Raw genomic sequence first — 14,710 nt, forward strand, 5'->3', positions numbered from 1 at the left:
ACCAATGAAGCATACCTATGTATATACAGTGTGTGCAGAATTATTAGGCAAATGAGTATTTTGACCACATCATCCTCCTTATGCATGTTGTCCTACTCCAACCGGTACAGGTTTGAAAGCCTACTACCAATTAAGCATATCAAGCGATGTGCATCTCTGTAATGAGAAGGGGTGTGGTCTAATGACATCAACACCCTATATCAGGTGTGCATAATTATTAGGCAACTTCCATTCCTTTGGCAAAATGGGTCAGACTCTGAAAAGTCAAAAATACTGAGATGTCTTGCAGAGGGATGCAGCACTCTTAAAATTGCCAAGCTTTTGAGGCGTGATCATCGAACAATCAAACGTTTTATTCAAAATAGTCAACAGGGTCGCAAGAAGCGTGTTGAAAAAAACAAGGCGCAAAATAACTGCCCATGAACTGAGGAAAATCAAGCGTGAAGCTGCCAAGATGCCATTGGCCACCAGTTTTGCCATATTTCAGAGCTGCAACATCACTGGAGTGCCAAAAAGCACAAGGTGTGCAATACTCAGGGACATGGCCAAGGTAAGGAAGGCTGAAAAACGACCACCACAGAACAAGACACACAAGATAAAACGTCAAGACTGGGCCAAGAAATATAAGACTGATTTTTCTAAGGTTTTATGGACTGATGAAATGAGAGTGAGTCTTGATGGGCCAGATGGATGGGCCCGTGGCTGGATCAGTACAGGGCAGAGAGCTCCACTCCGACTCAGACGCCAGCAAGGTGGAGGTGGGATACTGGTATGGGCTGGTATCATCAAAGATGAGCTTGTGGGACCTTTTCGGGTTGAGGATGGAGTCAAGCTCAACTCCCAGTCCTACTGCCAGTTTCTGGAAGACACCTTCTTCAAGCAGTGGTACAGGAAGAAGTCAGCATCGTTCAAGAAAAACATGATTTTCATGCAGGACAATGCTCCATCACACGCATCCAAGTACTCCACTGCGTGGCTGGCCAGAAAAGGTCTAAAAGAAGAAAAAATAATGGCATGGCCTCCTTGTTCACCTGAACTTAACCCCATAGAGAACCTGTGGTCCCTCATCAAATGTGAGATCTACAGGGAGGGAAAACAGTACACCTCTCTGAACAGTGTCTGGGAGGCTGTGGTTGCTGCTGCAACCAATGTTGATCGTGAACAGATCAAGACACTGACAGAATCTATGGATGGCAGGCTTTTGAGTGTCCTCGCAAAGAAAGGTGGTTATATTGGTCACTGGTTTGTTTTTGTTTTGTTTTTGAATGCCAGAAATGTATATTTGTAAGTTTTGAGTTGTTATATTGGTTTCCCTGGTGAAAATAAATAAGTGAAATGGGTTTATATTTGGCTTTTGTTAGGTTGCCTAATAATTATGCACAGTAATAGTCACCAGCACACACAGATATCCTCCTAAGATACTAAAACTAAAAAAGCCCCACTCCAACTTCCAAAAATATTCAGCTTTGATATTTGAGTCTTTTGTGTTCTTTGGGAACATAGTTGTTGTTCTATAATAAAATTAATCCTCAAAAATACAACTTGCCTAATAATTGTACCACTTTGGTCACTTCATGCTCATTTTGTGTCACATTTTAAGTGTTCCAAATCCATTGCATTTTCTTTATTGGCTGTTAAATTAATTTGAACTGTTGACATTTTGTATGAGAGCTCATTTACATCGTTTACCTCTATTTTATCATGTAAAACAACAGTTACTTTTTTATTTATTTATTTTCTTTTTCTTGAGCATAGAAATCCTAGTTCAGGACAGGTTTATGTAACTTTGGTGTCCCTAACAAAGGCTAATCTAGCATCTGTTTTGTATCCTGTCTTTCCTCTGAGCTCTCCCCAGCAAGTAAAAGACAGTCAGATGTTGACTTTGTTTTGCTGTTCTTTACTGAATCAGCCAGGATGCACATTTAAAATGGCCAGTGTGTTGATAACCAGTTGCTTGCGTGTGACAAGGTGCTATAAAGCAGCAGTCACTCAAAGCTCCAGGCTGGAACACCATTTTATAAAATGTGGGCTCACAGCCCTGGGCTTCTGCAGGACGATGATGGCCTCAGGACTGTGCATAATGGATGTCAGTGTGCTATTAAAATTAGTCAGAGTTTTAAGGTTGGAAACCTGTGTAGTAAAAATAACAAAGAAAAGAAAAAAATAAAGAAAAAGAAATACAATCTTAAAGATTTGTAAACTTACAATTAACAAAAACAGACATATTAGACAGTGTCATTATTTATTTCACAAAAGCTAAGAAATTAATTTCTTTCTTTTTTTTTACTTGTCCTATCCAGCATCACAACAAGAATGATGGTCTGGCTGCTGTGCTGTGCCTAACATGTTTGCTTTGCCAAGTAAATCTTTATGTATAAGGGTCCTCTTGATACTTGAGTATTATTCTTTGTATGTGTGTTGAATTTATGTTGGACCTGACAAGTGGGTTGGGGTCAAAAAGAAAGGAGAGAATAAACAGAAGAGAAAGTGAGACTGAGGAGAAGAAAAAGAGACAAAGATGCACCAGACAGAAAGCAATAGCATCAGTTGTTCAATCAAAACACAAGAACCAGACACCAGCTGTTACACCTGTAAAGAAAATAAAATGACCTACAGTACCCACAAGAAAACAAAGCTGGCAATCATCAAGAGCACCTATAAAAAGATAGATAGGCTGGAAAAAAATCATGAATCTTAAGCTAAGTTAAGTGCATTTGATTATTAGCTTCTTAATCTTAATCTCTGTGAAAGTAGTATGTACTTACTTTCACAATACGTATGCCTTTTGGCTCAGTGTTAGAAGAAACCGAAAACACACAACTGTTACAGTCAAAATATTAAAACCTGAATTTTATGACTTGATGTGATGCAAAGCAGATGCAACCTTGACAGCAAAAAAAGGAACATAAAAAATAATGCTAAGCAGAAATTCCAGGAAAAAGCTCTTCCTTTGTGTGTACAGTAGAAGGAGCAGATTAGCAGACACTGACCCTTGGATTTTACACAAAAAGAATGAATATGGAAACACAATGTCAACTGGGAAGAAGAAATTTGTATGCACTGGTTCTTTGATCGGAACCACTATGAGCTAAGCACAGATGAGAGGTTCCTCTCGAACAAAAACTGATGATCCAGCTCCTGCTCTTTCTATCCTTCCCTCTTAACAGCCTCAATTAAAGCAAAATGTGATTTTTCTCTCATGGGCACAACCAACATGTTAGATTAAAACTCATGGCTTTGGAGACACTAATTCCCAAACACACAAACATAGTCGCACACACTCTAGCTCACCGTCGCAGACATTGCTTTCAGTTATTATGCATTCATAAATCAAAAGGTTGTGACGGGAATTAATCTAAAACCAGGGTGAGTGTAAGTCAACGGATGCAAATATGACAGCTTTATTAGAAAACTAGATTGCTTGAATTTGTCTGAATTAATGTGACACTTTTTTTTTTATTATTAAATAGCACTCCCTTCTCTTGATGTGCTGAGTTGGGGCTGAGGAGGGAGGCAAATAATGCATCAGCAGAAAAACAGGGACGGCCCATTCTTAACCTGTTTTGCTCATATTGTTGTTTATGCAAATTTAACTACCTTTTCATTATGTTTTACTGAATTTTGGTAAGGAGTATTCTCAGACAATGTTCTGCACAAACTGACACATTTGATTTATATCATGTCTGAGAAAAGTAAACCTGCAGAGTCACGGCACCATGTCCAAGATGGAGCAAGAATAAATGGGGATATTGATTTTTGGGCTTAAATGATTAGTCTTTTTTGATGGACTGGCCGAAAATGATTGCACAGCAATTTTAGCAATCGATTAATTGCATTCATTGATTTCCGTAGCAACAGTACAAAAACACCCATGCTAACAGTTCTGTGAGGCTGTACATAAGCGCAGCATTGCTTTCAGCTAAATGCTGATGTCAGCAAGCTAACATGCTCAGTGGCAACACAAGTATGCTCTTGTTGGATAATGCTGAGTTTTGTTTATGTTTACTATCTTCTGTCTGTATTAGTTCAGCACATAGGTTAACATAAAGCCAAGCAGAGGTTGATTAGCATTAGTTTTTTCTCTCCCCTGTCCCACAAGTGTTCTCTGTCGCTAGAACACTATTGTAAAAAAATAAAGAATAAATTAAATACAATAAAAAAAATACCCTAGCCATTATTTTAATAGTTCTCATTCCAATCCCCTGCATCAGAACTTCTGGTTTCAAAAGTCCAACATGACCAAAATATTAAACCAAATGCTTGAAAACACCTGTACATATCTAATAAATGACATAAATAAATAAATAAGTGACATCACACTGACTTTACTAATGCATTTTTACAGAAATAAACTGAAATTTCAGCCTCGCTGTGGGGCTAAAGGTGCTAAAGAAAAAGCTAAATAATCAGAAATTCCTGATGACCTTGCCTCCAGCCCCTCCCCCATGACCTTGCATTGGAATAGGCAGGAATGGATGGACAGATCTTGATTAACTATTATTTCTACTTTTCAAGGAAAACCACAAATCAAAGGGGCCACTTAGATAATCCATCCTCCACCACGGCCTAAGCTGTAGTCAGCTCTTTTAATAAAACCAATAACAAAATGACACGAGTCCTACCTTTTTACCCAGTCATCACCTCTCCATCTGGTTTGGTAAAATTCAGCTGGGTAGTTTTTGCCAAATGGGAACAGAGGCGACAGCCTTGAGTAAAGTTATTTTCTGTTGGGAATTGCTCAGAATTTGAGACATGTAAAGATTTAAATGAGTTATAAGTTAACTGAAAGTGGATTTAAGTGAACAAGTAAAAATTAAAATGTTTTTCAGCTTTACAAGATTTCTATTAAGACGATAATATGAGAGAAAACTAAAGATTTTATTTCAAATCATTTTCAAGCATTTTCGTGATCTCCCGCCCCTGATTTTTCCTGCTCTCTCTGCTTGCATCATTATTTCGTCTTCTTATGTGGCTGTTTGAGAGAAACACTTTACTTCCTCAATGCGCTCAGTGCAGGTTTCTCTTTTCAGATAAACCACTAAAAACACAAGTTGTAATTTACTGCCTCTTCCTCAGGTCTGTGTATAAAACACAATGGGGAGCTTGAAGAGGGGATCAGAATGGGGAGTAAATATGATTTTAAAAACACCAGGATGAAGTCTAAGATGATTTATTTGTTGAAGAGAGGTTTTTGGGTTATGACTGAAAATGGGTAGGCTCTGTTGATCAGAGTAGAGGGAAGTTATTTCACCTTCAAAAGGAAAGGGGGCTGGTGGTGGATAAAAACCCTGCTGCAGGGAGAAGACAGCTAAGTGGCAGGTAATGACAAAATGCAGATGACTAGATTAGATGACTAGACTAGATTTAATTAATATCATTGGTCTTATGGAGCCAGGGGTGGTGCTGCAGGACATGTTAGAGAGGCAAGTTCAAGATGTAAAGGCTGGGGAATGTTTTGGGAGTCAAGCCAGGAGGGATGTTGCAGCAGCCCAGGTGGGATGATTTAAGCATGAAAGGAAGGTTGGGTAGATTCCCTTATGAGAGAGGAGGATGTGGATCTGGCACAGAGGAGGTGCAGACTGCAAACCTGCTGCAGGAACTGTGATTAAGTAAAACTACAGAACAAAAAATCTGTTAAGAGGTGCAGCTGGGAAGCAAAAATAAAGTCACCAAAATGCAACAGCTTTATTTAGGCTTCATTTTAACAAAAGCATATATCTGCCGCATTCAGATCATTCTAATGTCTCTCTCTGGGGAATTAATCCTTCTTTGTGGAAAAATCCAGCATTTGAAGATATACTGAATAAATTAGATTAGCAGCCTTTTGCAAACTCAAACAATATTGGGGCCACAGCAGGAGACATAAGTGTGTTGTACTCACTGAAAATCAATTGAAGTGAAATTAGATTCACAAGTCATCATGCAAATTTCACTCACTGACCAAAACACGTTTCAAAATAAAGCTTTTATTCTTTCCTGGTGCAGTTTCAAATAATGTTGGCACATGTGTGTGATAGTGTGTGTATGTGTCCATTCCTCCACTGCTGTGTTCACAGCAGGAGCCAAGCTTCTTAAAGAAAACCCACAACATGAAGCAGGAGTGAGATTTTCTTTGTGTGTGAATGTAAGTCGCAGTGTTGTGCACATGTGCTGTGTTTGTGTATGCGTTTTCATGCATGTTGGTATGTGCACATATGTGTCGGCTTGTATCCATGTGCACTATTGTGCCATCTCCTCTGTGTGGGCTGTTGTGCGTGGTAGACATGGGAGAGGGATTCCTTTGATCATGACAGCTGCATGGAGAAACAGATTACTTTTCACTGCCGTGGTGACAGAAAATCACACTCAGGTTGACAAAACTCACCGGCAAATTTGATATCCTTCTCATTTCACCAACAAACACTGGCCTGCAAGAACATTTATGTGGACTATGATTGAATTTAAAACTAAATAACAATATGAGTCATTCCATAAAAAAGGGGACTGTGAAGCTTAGTTATTTTGAGCTGGATTGTGGTTTTTAAACAGATTTGATTCTTTTTTATAAATTTATTCATGAAAGAATTTAAAAAGCATCTTAAAAAATAGCACTGTTGACTAAAAAAATGATCATTTTATCCAAAAGAGCATGATTGTATAATACAAGGAAAACATTACCAGATCCATTCAAATTTAAATAATGGAGACTTTTTATTTTTTTTGCTGTAGGAATGGGTTTAGTTTCTTAAAGACATTTTGTGATCATCCAAAAATGTTTCCTCAGTAAACTAAGTACTGAATAACTAGCATGTTGAAGTGATTGCAGCATTAATCTTCTCCGTTATCCATCTAACACTTTCATTTAGAAAATGTTGTCATTCATGTAAATTTAGCTACAACCAGTCAGCTGCTAGACTTAATGTTTATTTATAGACTTCACTCATGTGTCCTCTCTTTGCATTTTGAGCAAATTGACTGAATTTTCATATTAGACATGCAAGATCCCATTTAGAAGTTGGTCCAACTTTCAGGAGTCATTGCACACAATTTTCATCTTTGCCTTTAGTCATCTAACAAACCTTTAGAACTAAAGCAAAACTACGCCACAAAGCTTTCATACTGACTTCTTTTAATCACATATGAATAAATGTGTTACATGAACAATGGTTATTTAGATAATTTAAAAAATGTATGCCTAAATCTAACCGGCTCAGCGCATATGGCTTGACAAATAAAGTTCGCACTTGAACTGTATATTTATGATCTTCTTACATCATATGCTAAAACAATGATACAAGGCATCTTGAATGGATGTGCAGTTGAAGCTCTTTGTAACCTGGTTAAAGTAATATTTAATTTAGTTTAAAAAGATCTTGAATTCCCACTTAGACAGCGATCTAGCAAGTCAACAATCCAGAGTGCCATAAATAATGTCTGTAAGCACACTTTGAACTTTTGCCAAGACAAGGCTCACGATGGGATAAGTGTGATCAAAGCTTTGTGGCATTGCTGATCCTAAAGTCTGTTGTGGAGACATCCGTGACTGAAGATATTGGATATGAAAAGGCATCTGTTTCAAATCAAAGCATGCTTGTGTGGTTACAGAATATGTACTTTGAGTCAGTGTAAAAAATGTTATTTCATGGGCAAGTTGATGAAAAATGTTGATTAATATATCATAAAGCAAGTCGAGTTCTGAATCTTCGCAACTGTGTTAAAGAATGTCTTGTTCTTACAAACACAGTTGCTGATCACAGTGAAATACACAAACATTTCTTTACACATTAAAGTAAACAGTTTCTGGATAAACTATCAGGATTTGGCAGCTTCTGATACATGCAATGCTGCAGGGTGAGCAGTTTGGATCAGGAAACCTGACAAACAGCTGCTGATGTCATCAAGAGAAGCTACGATAAAAAAAACAAACAAAAAAAAAAACAAAAACAAACAAAACAAAAAAATCATCAACTTACGACCCACCATAAATAGAGAATAAAACAGAATCTCCTTCATTTTACAACTGTCCCCCTATGTATGTCATTTTAATTTTTCCCTGATTAGATGTAAACACAATATGTTAAGTTGAAACTTTATTTTCTGGTTGGTCATAATAAGGAGGACAAGAGCTAACAGTTTTATTGTTACAAACTACAATAAAACAAACCAGTCTCGATTTCAAGTTCAGGAAAGCTGTAGCCAGGAAGTTAACAAAATAATAATGTATGCTTTAACTTACACTTATAGATTCTCACCAACTGGAACGATTGCTGATAACATTGGGTGTTTACCATTCATTCTTGAGCACAACTTGACCATCTTAAGAAAACAAATGCCAATATGTTATGATATCCAGTTGGTTATGAAATTATATTAATTGGAAAATTATTATTCCCCTAAAGGAAATTCAAGTGTTTTGTACTTTGTGATCTCAAGAAATTGATTAATTAATTTGTGATCTTGAGATATCGGCATAAGAAATCAGAAATTGCATAAATGGTCACTTTTGACTTCTACACTTAAGGATATACAATCACTTGGTTAGAGACTGAAATTCTTCAAACAAAATATGAGCTGCTGCATTGAATTCTGTCAATCTTCAATCTTCAACTTACCAATCAGGGAAGACCAGGACTCTCAGGAGGGGGACCTTAAAGTTACAGGAGTGAAAACTGAACACTTTAGACCAGAGATCCTCAATCCTGGTCCTCGAGGGCCAGTGTCCTGCAGGTTTTAGAAGTTTAGGGCTTGTTTACACCTTGGTGATAAGGCAGTAAAATCCAAAAGTATGGTTGCTTTTGGTCTGTCGTTTACACGGTAAAACCGCAAAGATTTGTCAGCAGGCTCTAGAGTGACTTTTCCTTGCAAAACAAGGTCAATACTGTCAGTGTACACAGGAACTGGAATACACTGGAATATTTTGGAGACAATGACACATTTTTTTATGTCATCTTGGACTTGTGCACTAACCCACGAAGAGCACAAAAACAACGACAGACCTCTGTGTTATGTTTGTGCTGTATCTTTTTAATTTATTTGGTCTGTTGAAGCAAAACCTGTTTCTGGTAGAGTATTAATGCCATCAACGAAGACGCAGAGGTCACACATGCCAGGTAACAAGCGGTTGACACTTAACGCTTCTTGTGTTTTCCGGTCTTCTGAGGATGTGGGCACACACTTGGGTGTGATGTTGCACAGTTTCACTGCCCACTAGAGGCCTGGCATGCACACTACATGGTTTCTGGTCCTGTTTGCGTTTTCTCCTGCACAGACATAGTTTCATTCTCCTGTTGTGTAAATGCAATTTATGTATATATATATATATATATATATATGATCCACATGACCTGAGGGGTCTGGTAGGTTCACACTAGGTCAATAGATCACTGATATTACCATTTAGAGCTTTACAGACCAACAGCAGTATTTTAAAGTCTATTCTCTGATGGACCAGCAGACAGTGTAAAGACTGGTGTGGTCAGCTTTCTTGGTCTTAGTGAGGACTCGAGCAGCAGAGTTCTGAATGAGTTGCAGGTTTCTAATTGACTTTTTAAGGTAAACCTGTTAAAACACTGTTAGGATAACCAAGCCGACTAAAGATGAAAGCATTGACTAGTTTTTCCAGGACCTTCTGAGACAATCAAATATTTTACACTTGATATATTCTTAAGGTCATAGTAGGCTGACTTCGTGATTCCCTTAATGTGTTTCTCAAAGTTTAGGTCTGAGTCCATCACTTCACCCAGATTTCTGGTCTAGTTGGTGGTTTTTAGGTGTATAGAATGAAGCTCTGAGGTGACCTTTAATCATTTCTGTTTGGCTCCAAAGACAATCACCTCAGTATTGTTTTTGTGCAACTGAAGAAAGGTCAGGCACATCCAGTCATTCATATTCTTCATGCATTTACCAAGAGCCTGTACAGGGCCTTGGTGTCCTGGTGACATTGTAATATATATCTGTGTGTCATCTGCGTAGCTTTGGTAATATGGTAAATAAGTAACTTCCCAGCAACCAGCTGAAAAAATAAACAGATTTTCTTTGAAAATGTATTAAAGATAAACACAGACTTTTGGATATAATAGGATCCCTGCATCATTAAAACATTATATTACAGAATTATATTTCTTTGAAAGGATAAAACAATACCTGGTGCAAAAATGTGTGTCATATGCTGTGTGTCATGTGTCTATATGAACTCTTGGTTCAGAGCTGTGTAATGCACCTATAGCCTAAGGGCTGTTGTTGCCAGGTTGTGTAAATAAATTAAAGCAACAAATTATGTTTAAAAGCTTCTCCCTCAGGCTAGGGAAATCTAAGATCCATTATTCATCGTTTTGCTGCCAGGAATCTAAAAGCAGGTGTGTGTGCATGTATGTGTGTCAGTATTTTTTCTGTCAGTTATTCAAAGATTAACCATCCTTACCTTATTGTATTACTGCAGCAATGACATTGACTGCTATTTATGTTTTGATGGCAGCTATGAAACCACAACAATGGCTCATGAACATTGTTTTTCATTTTGCTGTAAATTGAGAGATTCTGGTTAAAATCTACTGCAAGAGATCTCTGCACACTGATACTGTATTTTTCCTTTGCATCATATTTAAGTAAACAGAGACTGAATGAAGAACATTGCTGCATGATTAAAGAAAACAGATAATAACTTAAAGCTTATTTAAACAACATATGTGTAGCAATGGTTTTCAAAATGTCACATGGAACTTATTTTTATTTAGAACATTTGTTAAAACAACAGATCAGACAACATAGTAATGAGATGAGTAGTTGTAGAAAAGCTCTCTAAACATTTTAGGCATTATTTCTGCTACTGTTCAGTGCTAAAATGAAAGTATCTCTGAATTTCTGGCATACATTCTAATCTCACCCCTTAAATGTATGTATGTATGTATGTATGTATGTATGTATGTATGTATGTATGTATGTATGTATGTATGTATGTATGTATGTATGTATGTATGTATGTATGCATGTATGTATGTGTGTATGTGTGTGTATATATATATATATATATATATCAGATTGATCAGATTAACCACAGCTTACAAATAATTAAACATGAATAATCACCATTCGTGACTATCCCTGAAATCTGCTGTTTTTACTGTATTTTCTCAACAAAATGCGCAAACAAATGCTTACTTGTTTTTTTTTTTTTTTTTTTTTTTTTTACATTACATGATCGCTGTAGTTGTAAAAATGAGTTCAATATTAAATAAAATCAAGACCTTAAAAAAGTATATCTCAATTGTGCCCCCCTTTCCTTGGTCAGTGTTCCTATCTGGCCCCCATCTAAACTTTTCTAGAGCCGCCCCTGTATATCTCAAGTATAAATCCTTTCTACCGTCTGTCAACAACTTTGTTAGAGAGGAGAGCTCCCCTGATTTGTATCTCAGAACCTGTTTATAATTTCTCTCATTACATTTAAGGCCCCTGACTGATCAGACGTGTGTCTTCAATATCTGCACAGCACCAATGATTTATTGAAGATATTTCCTTGCTTCCATGACAGTAGCTGCGTTTCTATTACAACTTTTGATTAAGTACAATTGGTGAATTGATGGTGTTTCCATTGAATGGTGTTTAGCGCATTTGAGCCAGTTGACTCTCTTTTTCCATCTTGCCTGTAGACACCTGCATGTCTCATTGTCATTAATGACGGATGCTTAAAAATTTGAACACAATTAATTACATAATTAATTACATTAATTATATAAATTAGTTACCACAGTTAACATGTTATCTTTGACAGCCTTTATATATATATATATATATATATATATATATATATATATATATATACACTGTATATATATAATATTGATATTCAATATAGTATTAAGCTGCTGTGAATAAGCTTATTAGATAGAATGAAAGCAGGTCATTTGCTTAACTCTGAAGGGAAAAAGTCAGCCATTAAAACTCACTAATTACTGTAACATTTAATGAACAGCCAAGAAACTGTCATGGGGGGACTTGTAAATCTGTAAGAGGTCATTTTGGTTTTTGTACAGGTAAAACAAATGAGATGTAACATGGTTGAATTAGCTTCAGAGGTGCCAACTTGGTATTCATTTTATTCTCAGCAAGAAAGCTGACGAGCCAACTGCCCCAATCGAATGTTTTTCCACTGTTAAGAAAGTACCCTTTACAGTATAAAAATGAAAAACCATTTACTTTAAATATTACTTATAATCATCATCATCTCAGTGTTACTCAATTCAGATAATATGTGTGTGTGTTAGAGAGGATCAAGTGCTTGCATGTGCAAATCATAGGATAGGATCGTACAAGTGAAGGATCAAGTGGTTCAATCTTCTTTATTTTTTCATTTTTGAATGATCAAGATAGAAAAGCAAATTTATTATAGTCTTTTCAAGCTTTTGTCTTTGTTTACATGTTTTCTTTTATATACTTCCTAATAACAGACAATTATAACATGAAATGTAATCTGCAGCAAGTTAACCTCTCACGCTTTCTTTAAATATCTTATTCTAAAAATTACTTGATATGTGTATTTATTGAATAAAAATGTTTCTGAAAAAAATAAAACTTATAGAATTGTCCTACTCTGATATTTTACCAGGTTTTTTTAAATTTATTATTTAATCATAACTCAGATTTAAGTTCACAGTTTTATTACACTTGAAAGGTTTGCTGTATTTTCTATCATGTACAAAATCACCAACAACAATATTAACATATAATAAAGGTTTAATCGTAAAAACACATTTTATATTGATCCAGTTATGGTTGTCAGGTAATTTTGATCATATTTAGCTCCATTGCTTAATTAATATTCACCATACTTTTTCAGCTGCTTTTTACTGTTGCTTTACATTTAGGCGTCTTCCAACTGCCATAATCATATGTGTTTTATGTGCATAGTCTTTAATAAAATATCAAGTCTATAAGAAACTTAACTTAATACATCTCATATAAGCATTCCTGCAACAGAGCATTTGTTATTGTTTAAGAAGCCACAAAGTCTCAAAAAGAAGAAGGAGGGGAAGTAAATGGTGGATTCGGCCACTGCTTTAATTAAACTAAACATATATTTAATCAGCTACACAATTACACCTTACTAAAATATTTTTCTTTCTTCCTGAATGAGTTATGCAGAATCATCACTTTCATTGAGCTAGCTCACAATCTCCAATTGCTACCTTCCTTGATGCCATTTTACTTGTTACTATGGATACATATAAACACAGCACAGTTATAACATAAACACATTTTGATCAAACCTTATCATATTTCATATCACGTTTACCTTTATTCATAAATATCACTTAATTACAGAAAATTATTATAGTTACGGATAAAATATATTCTTTTTAAGGTGCCACCTTTATGGATGCCATTTTTACCCTTCACGTGCAATTCTGATCACTTATGGTTATATATTCTCCAAAGTAAATAAAACATCTGCCTGAATAATCATACACCACAGGCACACATTTTGGAGAGAAGGACTGTCTGAAATATTGCTTAGTGACACATCTTTTATTTCTTTGGCTATATGAAAACCATATTCATGTAACTATTCTATAAGGTGGGACTGAAATGGAGCTCAACTGGGTTGAGATCAGGCAGTGGACTCATATAATGCTAAAGCTTTCACTTCTTCACCTTTGAAAATTCTTCAGTCGCTTTTGCAGTGTGTTTTGTGTCATCATCTGTCTGTGAAGGACCATTCAGTCATCTTTGTTGTATCTGAGCAAGCACTATAGCCCTGTACAATAATCATTTCCCTCATAATTAAAATATGTTAAAAGGACAATGTTACATGTGGGTGCAGGTAGGGAACGTTTTCTGAGCATTCTTGTTTGGTTGTGTTTCTTTTGACTGCATGTCACATCATTATTAATTATATTTATTTCTCTCCAAATCTGCGTTTAATGTTTTGTGATTGTGTTTTACCAATTTATTTAGTAATTATTTATGTAGCACATTTATAATTTTTTGCATTATTAATAAATTTGTTTAACCATTTTTTTCATTAGATTTTTCTGGTGTCCTATTTTGTCTTCTTTAATTAGACTTTTTTATGTATTTTATTTTGTTTTTTATTTATTTTAAAAATTTGTTTTTAACATTTTTCAGCTTAATATCTTTTCATTTAAAATCCCATTGTTTTAGTTTCCTCAATGCAGTGGGTGAGAGTTAGGACAGTGCTTTTAGAGAACATAATTTTGTGTATATGTATATGTGTGTGTTTTATTATATTGATGATATTTATGATTATCTCAAGATTTATTTAATGCATTTCATTACGGAATCAGGTTAGAGGCTGATCAGGTGCTTATGTTTAAGCTCTTTGTTGGTGTCACCCAGTATAATTCTGGAGGGACCTGGTGGAAATCAATCCTCCTCATGTCTGATTCTTCTTGATATAACAGTTTATTTTCTTGTGAGGTACATTACTTTATAACTTGTCAACCTGGAGGCTTATTAGTCAAAGTTTTTAACTCAAACCCTCTTGCTGTCCTGATAAATTTAAATAAATTCTATCATATTACAAATTTATAAACAAATAACATGTTTGATACAAGACACATAAAAAGCTTCTTTTAAAACTTGTTCCCTCCGGTTTCCTGAACTATTGAATTAAAAGATGGACTCTGCTTTCAGATACATCCCTTTGTTTATATTTTCTCAGCAAAGATAGACACTTCAGAAAAAAGCATATCGATAGGGGGAAAAAAAACAAAAA

This window comes from Melanotaenia boesemani, chromosome 22, assembly GCF_017639745.1.
Source record: "Melanotaenia boesemani isolate fMelBoe1 chromosome 22, fMelBoe1.pri, whole genome shotgun sequence".
In the NCBI taxonomy this organism is placed as follows: Eukaryota; Metazoa; Chordata; class Actinopteri; order Atheriniformes; family Melanotaeniidae; genus Melanotaenia; species Melanotaenia boesemani.